A 25,945-nucleotide genomic window follows, 5' to 3' on the forward strand; every position below is an offset into this window, starting at 1 on the left:
GGAGAGAGAAGAATCATCGGCTCAGTTGTGATGATGTGGTGCGTGTATACTGTATGTACTTGTATTGCAAGACTTTGCTTGTATATCAAGTTAAAATTTAATAAAATGTTTTGCTTGTCTTTCAAAACACTTGCAAACCAAGGTTTTACTATATTTCAGTACCTGCTGTACTGCTGATGCCAAGGGAAGCAAGCAGGACAATAATCATAATGTACTGGCATACAGGTCTAAAATCCATGACCCCCCCCCAAAAAAATCCTCCCTTCCATAACTGAGTGTTATAACAGCTCAAGGTAACATGTTCAAGTAGTGAACTATTTAAAAATAGCAGTCATCCTAATGAACACCATCTAATACTTCCTTCCCCTGCTTTATCTGCCTTTCTTCTACACTATCTGCCATCTCTATTCACTGCTGATCTTGTCCTTCAGAATCCAGCAAGCAGCTTTTACCTTGGAAGAAAACTGCAAGCAAAGAAGCACAAAGGCGGAGGAAAATCCCCAAACATCGGAGAATTGCAACTCTGAATGAATGCATGGGGTAATGGGCACAGATCAGTTTATTAGCTCAGCTGTTCACAAAAATGTAAAAACAGAGAATAAAAATACTAATCAAGATGGCATACAACAGACATTGAGAATATTCATGTCCTTGTGGTTTCCTCTTCTCAGCCCACTCTAGCTACCTTACTGGACAGCTACACGGGCCATTTCAGCTTTTATCTGCCATCTCAACATTTTTGTGCATGCAATATTCCCGCGTACCTGCTTTTAAGTTGCCTTTAAAAACAAACTCTGTTCACAGGTGAACAAGGCTGGCAATTAGGCAATCCGTCATTTACTGGAGAGGAGGAGGAGGACTGCTGTAATGGACCGTTATAGTGTTTTGCTTCATCAACTGAAAGCACAAATAGTTTTATTTTGGTTCAAGTTGATAACTGCTGTGGACTACTTTATTTTGTAGAGTCATAAGTCTGATGCAGTGCTTGCCCGTCCTGACAAAACATTCCTGATCCTGGTCCTAACAAATAAGATTGTGTGTGCCCTTCTTCCCACCAGCCCAGGCAGTGACTAGGCAGTCGCCTAGCTCACATCTATACCAGGGAGGTTACACACCCATTTATAGAATAACGCCTAAGGGGGGGAGTAATGATGGGAGGGACACAGGTAAAAGGCCAGGTAGAAAAACGATATGGGTTTAAGGCAATGCCAACTGGATGAAGAAGAAAAGCACTTCTTCACTCAGCAGAAAACAAAGAACGTCGGGCAGGAAGGCATGCGCATGCACAGTGCAGACAGTCGCGGAGTTTCTTAAAATTTAAAGTGACAGTTCACTTTTAACACTGTCCTTACCGGGCTCTGTAAATGATGTCACTCACAAGTGAGCATATGCTGCCTGCTTGTCCTAAGATAATGAGTAAACACGTCATGAAATAACAAGGAAAGGAGAGCATAGTTACAGAGGAACTCAAGGCCCTGAGGAGATGGAGAGAAAAGAACCCTGGAAGGAAAGATGAAAAAGATCTTAAGGGGAGAGAGAAATTAATTTAAGGAAGGTGAAACTGAAGAGATGCCTGAGGGAGAGAAAGGTGAGATGAAGAATCTTGGGGAGATAGAAATAAAAGGGATAAATGGAAGGAAACCTGAGCAGAAGAGGAGAGGGAGAAAAGAGCGAAATGGTTGTGGTGGAATGGGAATCTGCTCATGTTCCATACCTTCTACATCTCTCGTTTCCATCTTTTATCTGCCTATATGTCACTTACTAACTGTAGATGGATTCTCAAGGGAGAGTGGGTTCTTGAGTGGGCAGACTTGGTGGGCTGCCGGCCCTTTTCTGCCGTCATACTCTATGTTTCTATATGTGAAATTTCTCTTAATGCATTTGGTTAGATTGTAAAACAGGAGAATTGTACATGTCGTGTTCATGCTTAATCAGGAAATAAGATCATTTTTTTAAAGGAATATTCAGTATATAAAGAGAGAAAGGTATACTCAGTGGCTGTAAGCATATCTAGGTGGGCAACCGTGCTTGAGCACGTCTCGTTCCTTCGCAAGAATATCGAGGGCTGCTTCCTTAGCAGCAAGCTTCTCCTCCTGCTCCTTTATAACTTCCTAACTCCTTATGAGACTCTGAAATAGCATCCTATTGAAATCTGCACACATCTAACACAGCCTTTAACATATGATCAAGCACAAGGATATGCCCTGACCTAATATCCTCTTTATCTTATGATTCGGTGAATCCAAATATGATCCACAGAACTGCTCCCACATGCTATTGTCGCAAATTTTATCTGAGCTAACTCAAATGTACTACCAGAAACACCTAACATTTCTGTGTCTCTCTCCTTAGACTGTATACGTGTGAGGTACAGTTTGAATAATTTACCTGATCCCTTTCTCATAAGGAGAATTACTAATAAATCTGCAAAACCGTATCACAAATATGGTTACACAAGGTTAACAATAGTTCTCCCCTGAAAGCAAAAGTTTAAAAGTGAAACATTTTCCTTTCTCTCAGCCAAGGACACTGTTCTCATTCTGAAAGTATGAATTAAAACAGTGACAACTGTTAAGCTGAAGAAGCTGGAATTAAAACAGATAACCCAGCACTACTAAACGTGGTGCACTAGTAAGGAATGAAGCTCAGAAGATAAGACCGGGTAACACAGAAATGAACTTTTTAAAACTTGTGTCACAAGAGAAAGATATATATTACAAGCTTGTCAGTTTTAATGGATTATTTAAACTTTAATGGATTATTTAAATTTTAAAGGTATTTGAATATAAATAGCATCTCACATGGAAGCTCCATATGAAATAGCTATTGTTAATAATGCTATTTTACTTGATCTTTGTCCTCCATCTCTGACCTTGAGTAAAACTAGAATCACTATTCTCGACAGAGCTTGGGTCTATGTTTTAATTCCATAGCAGAGAAATGTCTGATGGTGTGCTTGTTGGTAAGTATTTCAAACAGCAGACTACTCCAAGGTGTATAATGCTTCCTCTCCCTACTCGTGCCTTTCTTGTAGCTGCCTTTGCTGTCTACTGCCCATCATGTACTCATGATGACCAGAATATTAAAAGTTCAGGAAAATTCAAAAATTTTTTCTTTCATACATCAGGAACTGAAATTTATCATTCCTTGGGTCATGCATGCAAATCTTTCCATTAAATGTTAATTTATGCACCAAAGAATTATGTGCCAATAAATTAAAATCATGCAAAATTATGTAAATGCATTTGCATAGTAACATAGGGCTCCTTTTACGAAGGCGTGTTAGGGCCTTAGCGCGCGCTAAAATGCCACGCACGCTAACTGCTACCGCCTCCTCTTGAGCAGGCGGTAGTTTTTCGGCTAGTGCGCGCTAATCTGGTGCATGCGCTAAAAATGCTAGCGCTACTTCGTAAAAGGAACCCATAGTAAATGACAGCAGATAAAAGACCCGAATGGTCCATCTACTTTTATACACTTCTACATTCATGGTTAAATTGTCTTTTTGCTTTAATATTTCTGGGCAATAGACCATAGAAGTCCGACCAGTACTGTCTTTAGGTTCCCACTGCTAGAGTTGCCATTGAAGCTCACTCCAGCTTATCCTAACCATCCTGTCACTGGAGCTTCTATCAAAGCCCCTCCCCAGCTCATCCTAAGCTAAATCACTCATATATGGGACACAGACTGTGCAGGATTGCCCAGAACCGGCCTTAGTTTGTTTTATACCATTCATTTTCTAATTTGAGATCCTCTGTGTTCATCCCATGCTTTTTTGAATTTTGTCACCGTTTTCCTCTCCGCCACCTCCCTCGGGACGGCATTCCAGGCATCCACCACCCTCTCTGTGAAAAATAATTTCCTAAAATTACTCCTAAGTCTGCCACCTTGCAATCTCAATTCATGACCTCTGGAAAAGATGTGTTTCTATATTAATACCTTTCAAGTGTTAAAATGTATGTATCAAATCTCCCCTGTCCCTCCTATCCTCTAGCGCAGGGGTCTCAAAGTCCCTCCTCGAGGGCCGCAATCCAGTCGGGTTTTCGGGATTTCCTCCATGAATATGCAGGAGATCTATGTGCATGCACTTCTTTCAATGCATAGTGATTGGGGAGATCCTGAAAACCCGACTGGATTGCGGCCCTCAAGGAGGGACTTTGAGATCCCTGCTCTACCGTATACATTTATTTCTACATAATAAATTAAAGTTAACAGTATAATACAGTACTAGAACTAGATGCCTCAGCTCATTTAGAACACTAAAGAAATTAACTTGCATAAAGGGCTCCTTTTACGAAGGTGCGCTAGGGTTTTTAGCGTATGCACAAAATTACCGCGTGCTACCGCCTCCTAAAAAGGAGGCGGTAGTAGCTAGCACGCTCGGAAATTTAGCGCACACCTTTGTATAAGGAGCCCAAAAAAATCAAATAAAAAACCAAAGCATAACAATTGTAAAATAATTTAAAACCCTGGTTGGTAGAAACTAACTCCCTCATTCCATAACCTTAACACCTAAATGTAAGCACCATTTGTGTGCTAAAATTATACCTGTCAACATTCAGCTGGTGGCAGTGTTTACATAGTAACATAGTAAATGATGGCAGATAAGGACCCGAGTAATCCATCCAGTCTGCCCACCCATACATGCTCCATAAATTAATTTAGTTTTTCTTAGATATTTCTAGGCCAAAAACCCAGTAGTGTGCTTAGGTTCCTTCTATTGGAGTCTCCATCAAAGCTCACTCCAGCCCATCTTAACTATCCCAGCCATCGAAACCCTCCCCAGCCCGTCCTCAACTGAATGTCCATATATGGGACATAGGCCATGCAAGCCTGCCCAGTACTGGTCTTAGTTCAATATTTAATATTATTTTCTGATTCTAGATCCTCTGTGTTCATCCCACGCTTGTTTGAACTCTGTCACCGTTTTCTTCTCCACCACTTCCCTCGGGAGCGCATTCCACGCATCAACCACCCTCTCCGTAAAGAAGAATGTCTTAACATTACTCTTGAATCTACCACCCCTCGATCTCAAATTACGCCCTCTGGTTTTACCATTTTCCTTTCTCTGGAATAGATTTTGTTCTACGCTAATACCCTTGAAGTATTTGAACGTCTGAATCATATCTCCCCTGTCCCTTCTTTCCTCTAGGGCAGTGTATCTCAAACTGTGTGCCAAGGCACACTAGTGTGCCTCCGGAGATTTCAGGTGTGCCGCAGTACACTGGGGAAGAGAGGAGCCGGCGCCAGCTGACTGCCTACAGGATGTGCACTGATAAATGACATTGAAATCCAATAGATAGCTCATGTAACGGTGAACAATTAGCTCATGTAACGGTGAACAATTATAGTTTCACTAAAACAATGATTTTTAAGCAGTTTTAAATCAGGCTGAAAACACAATAGCTAGTAATGTAGTAATTGTGTGTGCGAGGAGGGGAGGGGGCTCCCAGCCACCATCTTAGCAGGGGTGCCACTCCATATTAGCAATATGGTTGGTGGGGATCTCCAAGACCCACCAGATGAAGACTCCTGGAATCTTTCCTCTCCCTCCCCAGTGATGGGTCTTTTAACTGCACTGCCCCCGATACCTTTTAAATCCTTATGTTCTTCACCAGCAGTGAGCAGGGCCTCCTACTTGTTGTTCACACTGACCCGAGCCCTCCCCTCTAATGTAATTTCCTGTTCATGTGACCAGGAAATTACTTCAAAGGTGAGGCTTGAGCCAGCGCAAGCAGGAGACACTATGCACTGTGTGAGTTTAGTTCAGGGAGTGAGGAAGGAAAGAATCCTGCTCATATCATACGGTGAAAAAGGTGCCACTAGATAAGGAACTTTTTTTTTTTTTAATTGGGAGGTGAGGGAGGTCAGGTCAAGGTGCCAGTGAAATTTTGGGGCAGGCCATGCTTTGCTGCCCTGCACCTGGTAATAAAATTCTTGTGGTGATCAAGCTATTTTCAGGACACAGAGATCAGGGTTGTACCCATTTCTGCAACAGACAAATGCTCACCAGCTATTTCCTAATGGCGATCTGCACAGGGCAGGAGCGTAGGAAGATCGCTCCTGCCCCAAAAGCCCGCTAGACCACTAGGTAAGGCCGGGATGCCGGGGGGGAAGACTTAACGATGTGTTTTTTTTCTTTTTCCCCCTCCCCAAAAAATCGTGAATATGTGAAATCGCGATTGCTGAAAACTCGAATGGGGAGGGGGAAGTGTATTTCCTCAGATTACTCCCGAAGCCTATCACCTCTTATAGAAAAAAAGGTTGGGACTGAAGTACTGTTCAGAGAAAGAAGGTGATTCCAAGCCTGTGGTTGCAGGAAAAGTTGAGCAGCAGTATTTTCCCACTTTTTGACTAATGGAGAGGTAATTTGCATTGTGATTAGCATCAGCAATTCTTTTGAAATGTTGACAATAATGTATGGGTAAGGAAGACAGCACCCACAATAGCAGAAGGAATATGGGACCAGCATGCCAGCAGAAGAGAATGAGAAGTTGAGCTGGCAAGGCAAACAAGATGAATAGGGATAGAAGAAAGAAGGATAAACTCATAAGATTTAGAAGGAAGAAGTACTGAAAGATTCATGGGTAAAAAAATAGACAGAGCTAAAGGCTAACATCAAAGAACCACAAAAGAAAGAGAAGACCATAGAATGAGAGAAAAGATAAAGAGAGCTGAGCTATAAAGCCAGCCATAAAACCAAAGAATGAAACTTTTTATTTTCTGATAGCAAATAGTACTGTATAAAACAAAGAAAAACCACCAAATTGTTACACAGGAAGCAGGGAAAACCAAACAAAGGACAAAACTGTAGAACCGACAATCTTGATCTAAAAGTTTTTAATAAGTCTTCACAAATAAAAAATGATGCAGATCAATTAGTAAATCCATATAACACACAGTAAGAAAATTTTATGGTGTGGGGTCCAATCCAATTATGCCACAAGATTTAGATATGCTAAAAAACATCCAAACAGATTGCAACCATTTTGTATGTTGCACTTTGCGCTGGTAATGCTTTGGCATAATTGGATTGGACCCTAGAAAAAGGTTATTCAGAGCAATTAATTTAAGGTAGGGCTGAAAATTTGGCTTGTTTGGGAGTCGTTTTCCAACAAACCCTGATATTCTCCAGGATTCAGGGACCCTGGACTTGATGATTGATGTAAATTTTCCTTATGTTTTAAAAAAAATCAAACATTGTATAAGGGATTTTTTAAAAAGTTATTAAACTATTTTTAATTTTTTCAGATATTTATTACACATCCATCATCACATAAAATCATACAAATACAATCTTTAATACACTAAAAACAACGGTAATAACTGCCAACAGCTCTTTTCCTTTACCCCAAAACCTCTATTCATCCCCAACCTTGTGTTTCTTGAAGTGATGTGATTTTGTATGTTTTATCTAGTTTAAACATGAGGGGTTAAAAAAAAAAATCTTGTATACAAAAGACTGTATATAAAATTTTACTAAATAAACTCCTCTAACAGTAGGGGCCAAGACGGTTTCTAAGGAAATATAAGGAAGACAAAAAGAGGCCAATCTGAAGGCTTTGAAGATAAATCCTGCCCTTGGGAAAGACTTCATGCTTCTTGACTCAGATGAGAAACTAATCTTTTTTTTTACATTTTTATTATTTTATTAAATTACAATAGTGTAATACATTTAATTGAAAATAGCAAAATATTGTAAAGAATACACTATTTCAAACAAATAATATATAAAATCATAATTATACCCAACCCCCTTCCATCAGTTATTAATATTAGCAATACTAAACTTTAATATGAAAATTTAATATCCATTTTCCCAATACCTTTCCCTACCCTACCCACTTATCCCATCCCAGATGTGTAATGAAAAAAACTCAGAAGGCAATATATTATCTTTTAATGTGAAGCAGCAAATAAAGCCAATGGACTCCATATTTTGTTAAATAAAACCCTAAACCCTAAACATTCTGCGTTCACTCTCTCATATCTATATGTATTACATACATTTGTCCACCAAAATGTATAATTTAATCTGTCATGGCTTTTCCAATTTTTTGTGATCATTTGAACCGCAATTCCAGTTAAAATCAAGAAAAGACGGCTTTTAAATTTATCAAGATGTTTAATATGTAAAATAGTACCACAAACTAATCTTAAGTTAGAGGTTTTCTGTTTCTATAAAAGAAGTCCTAAGACCTCTGCCAAACCTAAGTGCCAGGTGAACAATCCTTCACCACACTAGTAGAAGTTATTGGTAGAGAATGAGGCGCTCGAGTCTTTACTTGGAGACTGAATATATTTCTCAGTTGGTAAATATTTCATCCATGATTTAAGTGTTAAATCTTTCTGAAGAAACTGCAATACCACTCAGATCAAGGTAAGGTCTATTCTGCTTCCATGATGCAACTGGGCAGCAGACCTGAAGTAGAAGGCCTCCCACTGGTGTTAAAACTGCTTTGGAGGCTCTGAGCAGATATGAAAGACTGAAGGCATGGGGAAGAGTGAAAGGACACTATGCATGTGGCTGCTGCTGGCAGGCGCAGGGAAGATCCTGGGAGGATATTGTGGAGAGAAAGAAATATTCTAGAACCAGTGTGGGTGAGTAGGAAAGGGAAGGGCATCCTATGCATAAGTCACAGTACAACAGGAAAAGTAGGTGTGCAACTATAAGTGAGAGTGCCCCATAGGCATATATATATAGTAGTTCTCTTTCCTGAAAGATATTGTGGCTTTGCTGATAATTTTGCAAATAGATGTTCTTGGAGATATCACTTTCAGAAAGACTGTCCTCAGGAGTCTTAAATCTGGACAGGGGCAGAGGAATACCTGAAGACTTTTTTTGTTTTGTTTAAATGAGTACCAGGTTATTATTTCAGCCTCAGTGAGTCTGAAAATTTTACTTGGCAAAAAGAGATTAGGTTCTTACCTTGATATTTTTTTCCAGTGCAATAGGAATGGTATGCTGAACCATAGGGTTATCTATGTATGTTGACAAACATACTGCAGCAGATGGCAATCACAATTTTTCAGTTCCTCCTCCTTCTCCCTGGTCCCTGCTGCCCCCATCAGTTCATACCAAAGACAGCAACAGCCCTAAAGGGACAAACAGGAGAAGGAGAGGCAAGGGGAACACCCCACAACTAAATGTCTGATCTGATCAGATAAATGCAAAACAATCAATGAATGAACAGTAATAAAGGAAAACGTTAATAAGCCTCTGAGAGGAAATATGAATGCAAGAAAAACAGAAGTTAAACAAGAACATAACAGCCTCCCTGCCTGTTGACATAAGTGGCATTGTCAGAGAACACACTGACCGCTTTGCCGTCCAGCAAAGCTAGCAGTCGAAGCAGCAGCATCCAAACTATTTGGAATTCCAGTCTGTTGATAGACCACTTCTGTTGAGACAGAATCCATTGGACTTGTACTGGATAACCACTGGAATGAGCCCCCCAGCCAAACAAGCCGGCATCCATTGTTAAGGTGACCCATAAATCGATCTGAAGCAGGATTCCTTTTGCCAAAGACTATGGAGAGAGCCATCAGGTAAGGCTGTGCTTGGCTGCTACTGTCCAGGTGAGCGAAACTTGCAGGGAGTCTCTCTGAGGCAACCAGAGAGACAGCAATGCATCCTGGAGAGGGTGCTTGTGTGCCTTTGTCCAGGGGACCACTTCTACTTTGGCTGCAATTGACCCAAGTACTTCAACGCAATGCCATGTCTTAGGCTCTGGCTTTGACAACAAGTCTGTAATCTGACTACAAAGCTTCTGTTTGCGTTCTTCTGGAAGAAAGACTCACCATTATGCCATGTTGAATAAGACACCCAGATATTCCAGAGACTGTCAGAACCAGGTGGCTCTTTCAAAAATTCACAATCCATCAAAGACTCTGTAGCATTTCCTCCACAACTGCTGCTACCACCCATTCTCCTTCTGGTTAGGAAGGTGCGCTGTTTAGCCAATTGTCCATGTACAGATGGACCTGCCCACCTGCTCTGCAGATATGAAGGGCCATCACCACCACCATAACCTTGGTGAACGTTCAGGGCACTGTTGCTAGCCCAAAGGGAAGCATTGAGAACTGATAGTGACTTTCCAGCATATGGAATCTGAGGAATTTCCTGTGTTCCAGGGAGATGGGGGATGTGAAGGTAAGATTCAGTCAAATCAAAGGCGGCCAGAAACTCTCCTGGCTACACCACTGCAATGACTGACTGATCAGTTTCCATACAAAACAGAGAAACTCTCACGGCTATGTTGACATGTTTCAGATCCAGAATGGGCTGCCACTCCTCTGAGCCTTTCTTTGGCATGACAAAGTATATTGAGTATCTGCTGGAGCCCGAGTTGTCTGGAGGAACTGGTTCTATGGCTTGGATATCTAGCAATCTTCATTGCTCAGATTCTTTTTGCTTTCTGTGGCCGGGCTACTAGTAAATCTACAAACTAATCAGAGAGAGGGTATTCAAATTCTGTCTTATAATCCTCTCTGAGAGTTATACGACAGGACCCAGCAGCCGGACGTTATACACGCCCAAGCCTCCAGAAAATCTGAAAGCAAACCTCCAATCTTTAGAGGAGTGTCATGAGGGCTGGTGTCATTGAGGCTTTTTGGATTGCACTGCAGTGCAGGAACCTGAACCTTGGATCTTCTGAATCCCAGAAAATCTCTGGAGTCTTGAAAGGCTCTCTGGGTAGAGGCTCCTGTGGAGTATTGACAAGAGCCACAAAAGGACCTCTGGCTCTGGCCTCTAGGCACTTGGGGGTCTGCTGTCGGGTAAAGATTTGGGCCAGCAATCTTGTACACTGGCCATAAGATCATCCAGACCCTTGCCAAACAGCATCTTTCTTCTAAAAGGGAGCCTGCTCAGCATTACTTTAGAGGTCAGATACAATGACACAAAAATATACAATGAGTGGCGATCAAAAAAGCCAAGACTTTCCCCATAACCCTGATAATGTCATAGAACATCTGCTATATACTCTATTACTGCCAACACTAGTTGAGGCAGGGGTTCAAAGTAAGTTAGGCTCTAGCTTCTTAGTCTAGAACAGGGGTGTCAAACTCATGCCCACGGGCCAAATTTGGCCCACAGGGTAATTAAATTTGGCCCGCTGTTCCTTCCCTCCATCCATCCCAGCTTCCTGGTCTTATCTTCAAAGCAGCCCGCAGAAGATCGCCGGTCAGCTGTAGCGAACCTTGCAGGCTGCCTCGGCCTCCGCAGCACATTCCCTATGCCGCAATCCCATACGTCAGAGGAGGTGTGGGACCGCAGCAGAGGGAACGTGCAGCGGAGGTCGAGGTAGCCTGCAAGGTTCGCTACAGCTGACCGGTGATCCTCTGCAGGTTGCTTTGAAAATGAGACTGGGAAGCCGGGATGGAAGGAGGGAACGGCAGGCCAAATCTCAAAGGCGAGACCGAGATGAAGAAGGGGGAAAACATGCATGCCTTCAGGGCAGGGAGGATGGGACCTGGTATAAAAGTACACGGAGGGAGGGAAGGAGGAGACGTAAATATGCCAGGCTGGGGGGGGAGGGGAAGAAATAATGGATCTAAAAACAGAGGAGAGGGAGAGAGATGGTGGCAACGGGATGGAGGGAGGGAAGGAACAGAAAGGGAGAGAAGTTGGACACAAAGGATGGTGTGGAGGGGGGATAGAGATACTGGATAGAAGGGTAGTTGGTGGACACTGAGGTGGTGGGGCAGGAGGGAGAGATGCTAGATCAGGGATGGGCAACTCCGGTCCTTGAGGGCCGGAATCCAGTCAGGTTTTCAGGATTTCCTCAATGAATATGCATTGAAAGCAGTGCATGCAAATAGATCTCATACATATTCATTGGAGAAATCCTGAAAACCCGACTGGATTCCGGCCCTCAAGGACCAGAGTTGCCCACCCCTACGCTAGATGAAAGGATAGTTGAGACAAGGAGAGATGGTGGATCTGGGGATGATGGGGTCCATCGCTGCAGCTGTGGGGATAGAGATGAAAAAAGGAAAGATGCCAGACCTCCGGGGAAGGGAAGGGAAACAGGAGGACAGAGATGGAAGATGGATGGTTAGCACGGAGAAAGAAGAAAACGACAAATGGGCAGGAGACCATGGAAAGCAAGTTATAAGAAGACAACCAGAATCTGGGACCAACATGATTTGAAAAACGACCAGACAATAAAAGATAGAAAAATAATTTTTTTTGTTTTGTGATTACAATGTGTCAGATTTGAGATGTGTATCCTGGTGTTAGACAGCAAACATGAACTAGGTCTTAAGAGAGAAAAAGTCCTTATTTATTTTGTTTACATCACAGAGCCAGGGTGGGGTTGGAGAGGTTGTAACCCTATACTTCTACTAAGACTAAGGGGTCTTTTTATTAAGGTGCACATTTAGTGTGCGCTAAATCGGTTAGCGTACCTTAATTGAAGGACCCCCAAGTATCTTAATAAAAAATTTGGCCTATGTTTTAGATTTCTGCCCCTTATGTGATTGAGTTTGACACCCCTGGTCTAGAATAAGAGGCAAGTGCCACGAAGGAGGCTGCGGCTGTAGCCTTAACCCCCAAGGCCAAAACCTCAAACTGCCTCCAAAGGACCATATCCATGCTTCGGTCCTGTGGATCTTTTAAAACCACCCCTCACTGGGTATGGAAGTGCATTTGGTCACCTGGGCTACCAGGGAGTCTACCTTTGGCACAGCAAACATTTGCAGGAATTCCTGATTCTTGGGATATAGTTTAGCCATGGTTTTAGCCACTCTTAAAGATCCTTCAAGGGTCTCTCAGGGCTCTGTGATTAGGACCCTCATGTCCAAGTACAACAGAAAATACACGGTTAGAGTGATGGTTGTGTTGATGTGATCTGTATGTTCAATGTAATGTATTATTTTGTATGTAAAAGTGTTACTCACCCTGGATAATGGTGAAAGATAAATAAACAAACAAAAACACTGGGAAGACAGGGCTTCTAAACTAAACTAAACTAAACTAAACCTTGGGTTTATATACCGCACCATCTCCACGAATGCAGAGCGCGGCACGGTTTACAGGAAGAAAGATGAGAGAGGAACTACAGTGGAGAGATTAAAGAGTTAGGTGTAAAGGGGGAAGGTGAGAGGCCTAAGAGGGGGGAAGTGTTACAGTTTTGAGAATAGCCAGGTTTTTAGGTGTTTGCGGAAGAGTTGGAGGGAGCTTGAGGTTCGGAGAGGGGAGGTGAGGTTATTCCAGATCTCAGTGATTCTAAAGGGGAGGGATGACCCAAGTTTGCCTACATGGGAAATACCTTTTATGGAAGGGAAGGATAGTTTAAAAATTTGGGAGGATCTGGAGGAAGTAGGGGTTGGGGAGTTCCAGGATAGAGGGATAACGGCAGGAAGGATGCCATGTAGGATCTTGTAGGCCAGACACGCACATTTGAAGTGGATCCTGGGGATTACTGGGAGCCAATGGAGCTTAGACAGGAGTGGTGAGACGTGATCAAATTTGCTTTTCGCGAAAACAAGCTTAGCTGCGGCGTTCTGAATCCGCTGAAGTCTGTGGAGGCTTTTCTTGGTTAGGCTGAGGTAGATAGAATTGCAATAATCCAATCTGGAGAGGATGATGGATTGTACTAAGACTGCGAAGTGTTTTTGGTGAAAATAGGGTCTGACTTTCCTTAGCATGTGAAGGCTGAAGAAGCATTTCTTCACCAGGGATTGGAGATGTTCGTTGAAGGATAGAGAAGAGTCTAAGGTGACACCCAGAACTTTGCTTGAGAACTCGAGCTGTAATGGGGGGCCGGAGGACAATGGGATGGAGGAAGGTAGATGGTCTAATTTTGGGCCGAGCCAAAGGAGTTTTGTTTTGGACTCGTTTAGTTTCATATGCATTGTGAATGCCCAGGATTGGAGGTTCTTTATGCATGAGGATATGTTCGTGGAGAGGTTAGTGAGGTTCGTGTCGGTCTCAAGGAGGACGAGGATGTCATCAGCGTAAGTGTAAAGAGTTTCAAGGGGGGATAGTTGGAGTAGTTTCAGGGAGGACATGTAAATGTTAAAGAGGATTGGGGAGAGGGGTGAGCCTTGTGGGACACCACAAGTTGGGGTCCAGGGGGAGGATGAGGTGCCGCTCATGTTAACCATGTAAGAGCGGGAGCGCAAGAATTTGGAGAACCAATCAAGAACTATGGAGCTAATGCCTATCTCGGAGAGTTGGAAAATTAGAATGTCGTGGTGGACAACGTCAAAAGCTGCGGAGAGGTCGAATTGTAGAAGGATAGCAAACTTGTTACGAGAATGCAGTTGCTGAACCTTAGAGATTAGAGAGGCCAATAGGGATTCAGTGCAGAAGTTGGGTCTGAAGCCATATTGGTAAGGTAAGAGGATGGAGAATCTTTCTAAGTAGGAAGAGAGCTGGGTAGATATGATAGACTCGAGCAGTTTGGTGAGGAGAGGGATATTTGCTATTGGACGGTAGCTGGATGGTATGGAGGGGTCTAGGTCAGCTTTTTTCAGTAAAGGGGTCAATGCGATGTGTCCTATTTCAGTGGAGAATAGGCCTGATAATAGGGCAGAATTTATGAGTTTGGTAAGAGATGTGATGGCCTGTGCAGGGATTTTCTCAAATAGGTAGGAGGGAAATGGGTCCAGGATGCAGTTGCATGATTTTAACTTGAGGCAGAGTTTAAGGGTCTGAGAATCAGATATGAGCTCGAAGACAGTCCAGGATCTGTCGGCAGGGATGGGGTTGAGAGCAGCTAGGGTGGGGTTGGGTTCGGGGGGCACCAGAGAATTGTAGGAGATTGCGGGCGGGAAGGAGCACCTTAAGGTAGAGATCTTATCAATTAAGAATTTTGCTAGGACCTCGGCTGAAGGAGATGAGGGAAGAAGGGTGGAGTCATTTTTAGTGGTTAGGGAGCGCCAAATGTTGAACAATGTGCCATTCTGGTTTTTGGATTTGGAGATCTTGTCTCCATAGAAGTTCTTCCTTGCTTTTTTTAATATTGAGTTGTAGAGTTTGATATTGATTCTCCAGGCCTGTCTGTCAGATGAGGATTTGGATTTTTTCCATTTTCGCTCTAAGGCTCGACATTTTTGTTTCAGGTCTCTATGGAGTGGAAGGTACCAAGGGGCTTTATGGGGATAGGTGATGGATTTAGTGGTTGGAGGGGCGAGGGAGTGGTAGGTGGACTTGGAAAGGGCGATCCAGTTGTGCCAATTGTTTTCAGAGTCTGCAAGCTTGGGAATGGAGGGGAGGAGGTTGAGGAATTTGATCCAGAACAGATCGCTCAAAATTTTTTTCCGGAAGGTAATAGAATTGGGGGATCGGGGTGGGGATCCGAGATGAGACATGAAGATGGGGAGGCAGAAGGCCCCTAGGAGATGGTCTGACCACAGGATGTGTTCCCAACGGGTGTCTTTGGCAGACGTTTTATAAGCGGTGAGGTCGAGGAACTGGATGAGGTCTAGGGTGTGCCCTTTTTCATGGGTAGGAGCGGATGTGGGGGGGAGAAACCTAGGGAGATGAGGAAGTCATTGAATTCTATCGTGTCCTTGCTGGTGGAGTCGTCAAGGTGGAGATTAATGTCTCCGATGATTAGTAATCTTTGGAATTTGAGAAAGGCATTAGTTATGGTCTCGAAGACAAGGTTAGAGGAATTGGACCAAGGGATAGGTGGACGGTATAGTAACAGGATGCCCAGTGGGTGAGGACGGAGCTCATCATTGATTGAGGCTAGCATATATTCTAATGAAGCGTGGGTGCCTCTCTCGAGGAGCTGGACATCAAAGAAGGATTTGTAGAGGAGTGCCAGGCCACCTCCTTTGCGATTGATTCTGGGTGAAAAGAGGCCTTGGTAGCCATGGGTGCAGAGTTCATTTTGTGTGAAGAGGTCGTCTTTTGAGATCCATGATTCTGTGATGCACAGGAATCCAGGATCGAGGTCCTCAAGGAGGTCCTTCAGAATTTGAATTTTATTGCATGCGGATCTGGCGTTGCAGTAAAGGGTCGGGACAGGGGTGAGAGAGTTAGAGGCATGGCAGGGGAGGTTAGCATGGGGGACAGGCTTTAGAGAGGTGGGATTGACTTTGCGGGGGTTTTTTCTGGTGGGGTGATTCCTGGGGCGCGTCAGGGTGGGGATTCTGGTGCCAGGGCCAGAATTGTGACTATTTGAGGAGTCGAGCAGGTTGGGAGAGGGAGGGTTCAGGCAGAGGGAGGTGTTGAGAGATGAGCAGAGCAGGAGTATAAGGACCCAAAGGGGTGGCTTCATGGTTTGTTTGGGTATTTTTTGGTCAGAAAAGGGCCTTAGCAATGGGCAGAGACTAGTAACTGGACAAATTCCAGCGGAGGGGCTTAGCGATGGCTAATTGGGTAAGAGCCTTTATAATGCAATCAAGTAAACTGTACAGATCACGATGGAATTTGAACATGGGAGACTTAAGCCAGGCAGGCAGAGTGGAGGCAGTGGACTGAGTTGGCCTACGTCGGCCAATTCTTTCCCTTGCGGTGGCTGGAGCCGAAGAAGGACTGAGCAGGAAAGATAGCAGTTTTACAGGTTTGAAGAACGGCTCAGCAAGGGCTGTTGGGGGCGGAGTTGGTCTCCCACGACGGCCAACTCTTTCCCTTGCGGTGGCTGGAGCCGAAGAAGGGCTGAGCAGGAAAGATGGCAGTTTTTCAGATTTGAAGAATGGCTCAGCAAGGGCTGTTGGGGGCGGAGTTGGTCTCCCACGACGGCCAACTCCTTCCCTTGCGGTGGCTGGAGCCGAAGAAGGGCTGAGCAGGAAAGATGGTAGTTTTTCAGATTTGAAGAACAGCTCAGCAAGGGTTGTTGGGGGCGGAGTTGGTCTCCCACGCCGGCCAACTCCTTCCCTTGCGGTGGCTGGAGCCGAAGAAGGGTTGAGCAGGAAAGATGGCAGTTTTTCAGATTTGAAGAACGGCTCAGCAAGGGCTGTTGGGGGCAGAGTTGGTCTCCCACGCCAGCCAACTCCTTCCCTTGCGGTGGCTGGAGCCGAAGAAGGGCTGAGCAGGAAAGATGGCAGTTTTTCAGATTTGAAGAACGGCTCAGCAAGGGCTGTTGGGGGCGGAGTTGGTCTCCCAAGACGGCCATCTCCTTCTCTTGCCTTCCATGCGGAAGCTCAGAATTTGCAGAGAAACCGTTATCCCCTGCTGGATCGGGGGAGGGGGCGGAGCTGTGCTCTCAAGTATTCCGCCACTGCTTCTGCTGTCTGCCGCTGGTTTCGGTGCGGTCCCGGCGTCTCCCCGTGCTCACCGCTATCCCCTGCTGGATTGGGGGAAGGGCAGAGCAGTGCTTCCAAGTCCCAGCCGCTGACTCTGCTGCCTGCCTTTGGCCCCGGTGCGGCTCCGGCGTCTATCTAGTTCAGGCTTCAGATAAAGTTTTTAGAGTGGGAGAGAACTGTACCAGGCTGGAAAAAAACAAACATCAATCGATACTGCTTCAATCCTCTGCAGGTTAGTATTTGTGTTGATTTTCATAAACAGTCAGGTAAAGTTTTCAAAGTACAAGAGAACTGTATCAGGCAGGCAAAAATAAACATCAGCCGACAGCCAGTTCACCAGCCACTGTCAGCGATTCAAAACTCAACTGCCAATAACTTGCAATCAGTCAAATCGCACTTCTGACTTACTTTTCAATGGCAGGGAGGATTAACCAGCAGTCAGCTCTCATATTTTCTCAGCAAAAACTGTCACACTGCTGTGAGACAAATATCAAATAATAAGCAGTAAGTGTGCCCAAGGGAGGAACTCAGCAGTCACACAGCCATCCCTGTTGCCACCAAGTTCCGGAACTTGTAGAGGGTTTATTTACTGAGTCCCTCCGAGAACTGAAATGATCTCCATTAGGGCCAAGGATTTAAAGTCAGCGAACTGAGAGATTTTCTCCTTTTCTACAGCCAATAACTCTTGGTCCTCTAAATGGGAGGCTGCGCCATCAGGGAAGCCTCGCTTTGGGGCAATACAGAGATCAAATTCAACTCCTTGTCTTCCAAGTCCCTATATGAAGAATCATCATAATCCAGAATAACCTCCACTTTCATGAAGTGCTCTGAGATCCCAATGAGGTCTGTGCGCTGGTCCGCTCACTCACAGACTTGACCGTCGGATTTCTACCTTGAATATAAGCCTGCCAGAGGAGATTAACAAATTCTGTGATAAAGGCATGAGAGGGCAAGTCTCCTTGTCCTTTAGAGTGGAGCAGACATTTTTTTTTCTTGGGTTGCAAAGCTTCTATGCCCTGACCATACACAGACCTCGTGTCCCAGGGCTCTAGAAAGTATTTCAAACCCCTGATGGGACCATCTGCCTTTTTCCAGCCCTAGTGGCCTGCAGAGGGGCTAAACCCAAAGTTCCTGCTCCTCCTTCCCATGCTGTGCAGCACGTGGTGCAAGGGCACTCTTCAGAAGCCCATCCACAGTGCAAATAAGGGGTATTAGGGTCTGAGGACTCCATCCCTACCAATTTTGAGGCAAAGTGAGATGTTTTAAGGGAGCTTGAAAACTTAGGAAAAAAAACAAATCTGAAAATCCAAGATGGCTGCTGTGGCAGCATTTTGGCACCAAAACCAGCTTTAAAATGTTTCAGTGATGACCATACATAACTAAAACTAGGATTTTAGAGGGGAGGACAAATCTCTAGCTATATAAACAGTTTAAAAAAAAACAAACAAACAGTTTTTAAGACACCCCCCCCTGATTTTCCCTGTAGGCTATCACAGCCTGTACTCACAGATCATGTGCCGGGGACAAGGTGCTGCAGCCTGCTTCCTTGAAAGAGTAGCTAGATCTGGAAGGATTTTCTGTCTCAATCCATTGGTCAGCTAGTATGTTGAGATCTTCGGGCTGGCAGTCGGATTGAACTTCCACTCTCCCTGAGGCACAACCACCGCCAAAAAGAAAAGGGGGAAAACTGCAGCCAGCATCATGAGCATCCCAGATGCTATTGGTGCCCAACAACCTGTGCTTAAGCTCCTGACCAAGTCAAGGAAGCATGCAAATACTGAGGACCTGGAACCCAGAACTCCACAAACATTCAGCAGGCTGGCAGTACAGGTCCTTGAAGTATGCACCTACCAGTTGCAGACAGAGTTTGCTACTTCCACACTGGCATAGCTGGTCCTGGAGCTGTGAAAAAAACGCAAAAAGCAAAAAAAATGCCGCAAAAATAAGGAAATGCAGGGAACAGATCAGAATGACACCTTCATGCTTGCTTGCAGAAGGGAGAACTGAAGAGGGTAGCTGGGACCGGGGAGGAGCAGCTGAAAAGCTGTGATTGACCTCTAATGCAGTATGCTCGCAAGCATGCATGGATAACCCTACAATTTAGCATACCATTCCTATTGCACTGGAAAAACATATTAGCATGATTCCATATATATATTTTGATATTTTATTGAACAAAAAGAAGGTATCAATAATTCTGAGCATAACAGTTTATATCTATATAGATATATATGCATATATACATGTACATAAAACTTTCTGGAAATAGAACAACCCTAATAATCTATCCACGTCTCTCTTTATAAACAACTGTGCATAAATAACCCATTTTTCTATCTAGTGGGAAAATGTCATGAATACTGCTTATCCTCCACAAAAATGAACACTGCTGCATTCATGTAGAACAAAACAGTATTATAAGAACCACTAGGCGAATATGGTGCCCTCCACTTTTGTGCTACATCCTTTCACAAAGCAGCTCTGTAAAAATCACCCTTTTTGCCATGATCTATAAAACAAGAGTTCCTCGCGAATGTCCTGTTATGTTTCACTGAGTTTTGTGACACTACAGACTCCTTTACTTAAACAGAAAATCTCCTCTTTGCATTGCTGAGAGCTTCCTTATTCCTGCATAGTGCTCTTCACTCTTGTCGCTGCACTGATAAATGACATTGAAATCCAATAGACAGCTCATGTACTGGTGAACAATTAGCTCATGTAACGGTGAACAATTATAGTTTCACAAAAACAATGATTTTTAAGCAGTTTTAAATCAGGATGAAAACACAATAGCTAGTAATGTAGTAATTGTGTGTGCGAGGAGGGGGGGGGGACCCCAGCCACCATCTTAGCAGGGGTGCCACTCCATATTAGCAATATGGTTGGTGGGGATGCCCAAGACCCACCAGATGAAGACTCCCGGAATCTTTCCTCTCCCTCCCCTAGTGATGGGTCTTTTAACTGCACTGCCCCTGATACCTTTTAAATCTTTATTACATCACATTACATTAGAGATTTCTATTCCGCCATTACCTTGCGGTTCAAGGCGGATTACAAAAGATATAAAATGGAGGTTACAAAAGATATAAAGAATGGGGGTTACAATGGAAGAATAATAGTCATTTCTAGCGTTGTACGGAGTAGATCATTTGTTGAGAGTTGTAAAGGGTCGATCCATAGTCATTTCTTGAGTTGTTAAGAGTAAGTGTTGTTAGGAGTAAGAGATTTTAAGAGTAGGTGTGGTTAGGACTGTTTCAGGACTTTCTTGAAGAGTATAGTTTTTATTTCTTTTCTGAAAATCTTGTAGTCTGGGGTGTTCTTCACCAGCAGTGAGCAGGGCTTCCTACTTGTTCACACTGACCCCGAGCCCTCCCCTCTAATGTAATTTCCTGTTCATATGACCAGGAAATTACTTCAAAAGGTGAGGCTTGAGCCAGTGCAAGCAGTAGGTAGGAGTCCCTATGACACTATGCACTATGTGAGTTTGGTTCAGGGAGTGAGGAAGGAAAGGTTCCTGCTCATATCATACAGTGAGAAAGGTGACACTAGATAAGGAACTTTTTTTTTTTTTTTTAAATTGGGGGGTAAGGGTGGTCAGGTCAAGGTGCCAGTGAAGTTTTGGGGCAGGGGTCAGGTCATGTTTTGTTGCCCTGCACCTGGTAATAAAATTCTTGTGGTGATCATGTATCAAAAGTTACTGGGCCAATATGCAGACTGTGGGAAGCAGTACAGGTACATCCCATGGATGCCAGGGCTGTATCCAACCACCGGCATTGAATTTCTGGGTTCAGTTCAGCCACCAAAGACTTAGCCAGCCAAGCCAATATTCATCGGCTGGCTGGCTAAGGCATATGTAGCAGTAGCCAAAGATAGACCTACTTTTAGCCAGGTCTATCTGGCTGCTAGACTTAGCCAATTAACCAATGAATATTGGCAGTGACTGACTGTGTTGCATGACATAGTGACTGACTGTGTTGGCAAATCAGCTGAACGAGATATTCAAGAGACAGTCACCTATCACCTGCTGAATATCAGTGGATAGCCAGCTTAGTGATACTTAGCTGGTCAGGAACTGTTCCAGGCCAGCTAAATACCCCTGAATATCAGGCAAACTGTTTCCTGCTGTGGATCATTGCAGAATTCTTAATGGCCTCATATGCATTCATTTTAATGCAATGTGTGGACACATATTCTGTGTGAATTAACAGCCGCTCTCAATCCCTTTTTAGTGCTAGGCATGTAAACTGGTGGTAATTGTACAATTAAACTCACAGTAGCTTTCTGCATTGGCCCCCAAAACAGGACTGCTCCCTCCCTTGTAGAGACAATCAATATGAGGTTTGTGAATCAGCGAACATTCATGGGCCCTGCCCTTTCCTCCTGTGTGGGCACTGGCTCTCAATCAAGTCCTGCGGGACCCACGGCCACTCAGGTTTTCAGGATATCCCTAATGAATATGCATGAGACATATTTGCATGCCTCTCCATTATATGCAAATCTCACTCATGCATATTCATTATGGATATCTCTACAGGACAGGGTTAAGAACCACTGTCTCTACCACAGTCTCTGAATGCACAACTGACACACCAGATCCTGTGCTGCTGCTCGACACTACGATGGGAGCTCACGGCAGCCATTTCCTATGAGTGATCTGCACGGGGCAGGAGCATAGGAAGAGCGCTCCTGCCCTGAAAGCCTGCTAGACCACCAGGTATGGTTCCGGGGAATCTCAGAGGGCTTAAGATAAGGTCTGGGATTCCGGGGGAAGGCGGGGGGTGGGTCAGAATCGGCCCAAATATTATTTGCGGTTTTTTAATATTTGCGGGCTGGCTCTGCCCCCAACCCCCGCGAATATTGAGGGAGAAGTGTATTTTGATACACATTAAAGTGATGAAGTACAGGTATAAGATCCTTTATCTGAAATTCTGAAAACTGAAAATCTCCGAAAACCAAAATTTGATGTGAACTGGAAGTAGTCAATTTCTCTGACATGGCACATGCTAAAACCAACGCAGGTACATGCATTTCTCCTGTTCTCTGTGCAATTCAAATTGAAGGTCTGGAAAAATGGCATAGACAGCTGCAGATTCCACTGAGGGTGGCAGTGAGAAGCAGAAAAGGAAGTGTTTATCTCTGTCAATAGCACAGAAAGTTGAGGTACTGAAGAAGCTTGATCATGGTATATATTTACCACAGCTGACTGAAAAGTTTGGTGGCAATTTTAAGGTCTGTCTTTTTCTGATTTAACATTACCATTCCAAAATCTGAAAAATTTCAAAAAAACTAAATATACTTGGTCCCAAGGATTTTGTACTGTAGAGCCTGGGGCCTTTTACTTATTTGTAACAAAGAAGTCATAGGATAGTAGAGAGGTTCAATAATTTTTAATGCATACTACAAAATCATCAGAACAGCATGGAGAGTGTGGTGGTCTGATCTAAATGGGGACTTTCCTTGAAACAGCTAATAGTGAAACACGAATTCACGTCGGAGTCCCTCCTTGCTGCTAATTAAGATAAGTGCTATCGGCTTAATATTAATCTTATAAAATGCTTGACTAAATCTGACCGATGAGGAGGCTTGCTACAAAATACAGTGGTACCTTGGATTACGAGCATAATCCGTTCCAGGAGCATGCTCGTAATCCAAAATGCTTGTTTATCAAAGCGAGTTTCCCCATAGGAAATAATGGAAACTCGCTTTGATACGTTCCCCCCCCCCCCACCACGAGAACCGGCATTGCTCCCCCCGAAGGCCCCCCCCTGTGATCCGGCACCCTCTCCCCCGCGATCCAGCACCCCCAATGATTCGGCACCCCCCGCCGTGATTCGGCACCCTCCCCCCCGAGAATCTCAGCGAGAGGGAGAATTAGAAGTCCTTGAGCATGCGCAGATGCATGCTCAAGGCAGGCAGAAGCCGGAAGATCTTCTAGGCACCGGCACGATCTGTGCCTGCTTGCCGGTGCCAGACGGGGGGGGGGGGGTTAAGTTTAAGTTGTTCGGGCAGGGGTGCCGGTTGGAGCGAGGGGGCCTTTGCAAGCGGGGGGGGAGCGATGCCGGTTATCGGGGGGGGGGGAGGGAATGCTTGCTAATCGAGTCAACACTCGATTTGCGAGTCAAAAGTTTGCTGAGTGTTTTGCTCGTCTTGCAAAACACTCGCAAACCGGGTTACTTGCAAACCGAGGTTTGACTTCATTATAAAAGAGTTCAGGTTCTGCACACTCAGTGTTGCCATTTCATGGATTCTGTGGTTGGTGGCTGGTTGCAGGGACCTGGTTATTATAGGGCTGGTCCCACTAGGAAAGATTCTCAAAAAACTTTAACATGGTTGCTAAACTGGTTCTAGACACTTGAGCATTCATATATTTTAGCGACGGATTATCAAAATGGCTTATCGTGATCTTTTCTGAGCTTCCTATGTGACACGGACAAGAGGACATAGACTGAAGCTGAGGGGGGACAGGTCCAGGACGAGTTATCAGGAGGTTCTGTTTCACGCAGCGAGTGGTGGACACTTGGAATGCTCTCCCAGAGGAAGTAATTGCAGAATCCACCGTTCTAGGATTTAAGGGTAAACTAGATGCACATCTCCTTAAGAGTAGCATAGAGTGATACGGGTAAGGGTAAATTAGATGCACATCTCCCTTGAGAAGCATACAGTGATATGGGGACTAAAACTATGCCAGGGTACACTTGGCAGGGCCTTCGCGTGTGCAGATCACTGGACTTGATGGATACAGGGTCTGGTCCGGAGATGGCAATTCTTATGTTCTTATGTATAGTACCTTTAACTTGTGTATTTATACGAAGACCTCTGCTAGTTGCACACGCTAGGTCAGATTCTATAAATGACAAATGAAAAAATTGGTGTAAAAAAAAAAAAAAACAACAACCCCAAAACAAAACCGTGCTTCGCAGTATGCTATAAACCGCATGAAAAGTTAGGCATGGTTTATAGAATATGCATAGCAGCTGGCCCTCAAACTAAAATTTAGTCGTTACCATTTAAGCCAACAAAAAAATCTGGTGTAAATGCCTATGCCAAAATTCTGTGCAGATTAGGCATATTCTATTACAATGTGTGTAATTTATAGAAATGCCTATGACCCCAACCATGCCTCTCGCATGGCCTCACAACCATTTTTCAGATCTGCACATTAGAATTTACATGCACAACTTTCTAATCAAATTCTATAAATAACTGATGCATGTAAATTCTAATTATTTGCCAATTAGGACCAATAATAACTTGTTAGTGGCTAATTATCAGCACCAATTGGCTCATTAAGCAATTAAGTTGCATGTGCAATTTGGACGCATGGCCAAATTTGCACATGCAGCTTTAGTCACCATACTTACAATCCAGGGGACTGTGGATACCAAAGTGCCTGCATATGTTGGGAAATGCATTGCAGAAAGAGCAAACACACACCTAAGTATGTGCAATAAATTTCAAAAGTAAAATCACCCACATTCGTAAAACACACTTTTGCCCATAAAATTGCTTCCACGTTTATAATACAATAAGGGGCCGATATTGAGACCATGAGAGGGAGGCCAGCTGACTCTTGCAGTTGGCACCGAGACTGGATATTCAATGCCAGGCTGTTTCTGACGACCACCATTGAAAATCCAGTCTATTTTGATTGGCTGAAACTTAGCTGGCTAAGTCGATTTTAAGCGCTGGCTGGTTAAGTTATAGCTGCCGAAGATAGGCCAGCTATTTGCGCAGCCCAATTTGATTGCTAAACTTGGCTGGTCAGCACTTAACATCACTGGTTATCACTCGATATAGCCAGCTGAGTTTTAGGCCGCTATCTCACACTGAATATTAGCCATAAAAACACTATTTAACAGTCTAGGAGCTGCTACTACCAGTTAAACAGCGGTGTATATCGGGCGGTAAGTATACAGAATATGTTAACTGAGGGAGGTTCTTCTTTTTCACATCCTCTTTCTATTAATTTCTGGGCAATAGCAGTTGGGTCCCACCATGAGCCCATGCTCCCATTGCTTTCTGCATCCCACTACACTTCATCTTCCCTTGTGGTTTCAGACTCTCCTTGGCCACTGTTACACAGCTTTGACTTGGATAGAAATAAAATATAGCTATCTGTATTACTTCAGAAAGCAGTGTATTTCATTATATTAGCATTAAATTAGAAGACACTCTGCAGAATGTATATATAATAAGCAAACTCTGACACTACCTCAGCTGGTGAGTGCAATTCATTTTCATTTGCTTCAGTGGCTGCTCTAACTCATGTCTGTGGGTCTGGTTAGCAAAGCAGTCACCCAAATAGGTGGAAATAAATCAGCTATAATACACTACAGGGCAGGCAAAACTGATTACAGAGATGTAGTCCCCATTTTCACAATCTGAATACGATATACTGCATATCTCTTGTATTACTCTCCCCACCCTGCATACTAGGCATTAGCCATGCTTAGTTAGATTCAGAGCTGTCATGAAGGTACTTACAGAAGTACATTTGGACTTCCAACTTATTTTAAACTGTGAAATACTTATCACTGGCTCCACATATGATTTGCCCTAAATCTGGAAAAGCAAGGCTGTAACAGGGGTGGGTGAGAGTAGCAGCTACCCAGGGTGCAAAGTAGCTTTTAGGTGAAAAAATTATGGAAATGCGACAGCAGATGAATCCTCAAACAGTCCTGCTTTCCTCCTATCATCTAGAGCAGAGTTTCTCAACATGCGATATGGGTACCCTTAGGGGTAC

At 44.0% G+C, this 25,945-nt stretch overlaps 1 protein-coding gene across 9 annotated transcripts in view; it reads right to left on the reverse strand.

Annotated features, from left to right (window-relative positions):
• PTPRE (protein tyrosine phosphatase receptor type E) overlaps positions 1-25,945 on the reverse strand; it is a 318,077-nt gene that overhangs the window by 259,973 nt on the left and 32,159 nt on the right. The gene's annotated exons all lie outside the window — the stretch shown is intronic.

Source organism: Geotrypetes seraphini, chromosome 4 (assembly GCF_902459505.1).
Source record: "Geotrypetes seraphini chromosome 4, aGeoSer1.1, whole genome shotgun sequence".
Lineage (NCBI taxonomy): Eukaryota > Metazoa > Chordata > Amphibia > Gymnophiona > Dermophiidae > Geotrypetes > Geotrypetes seraphini.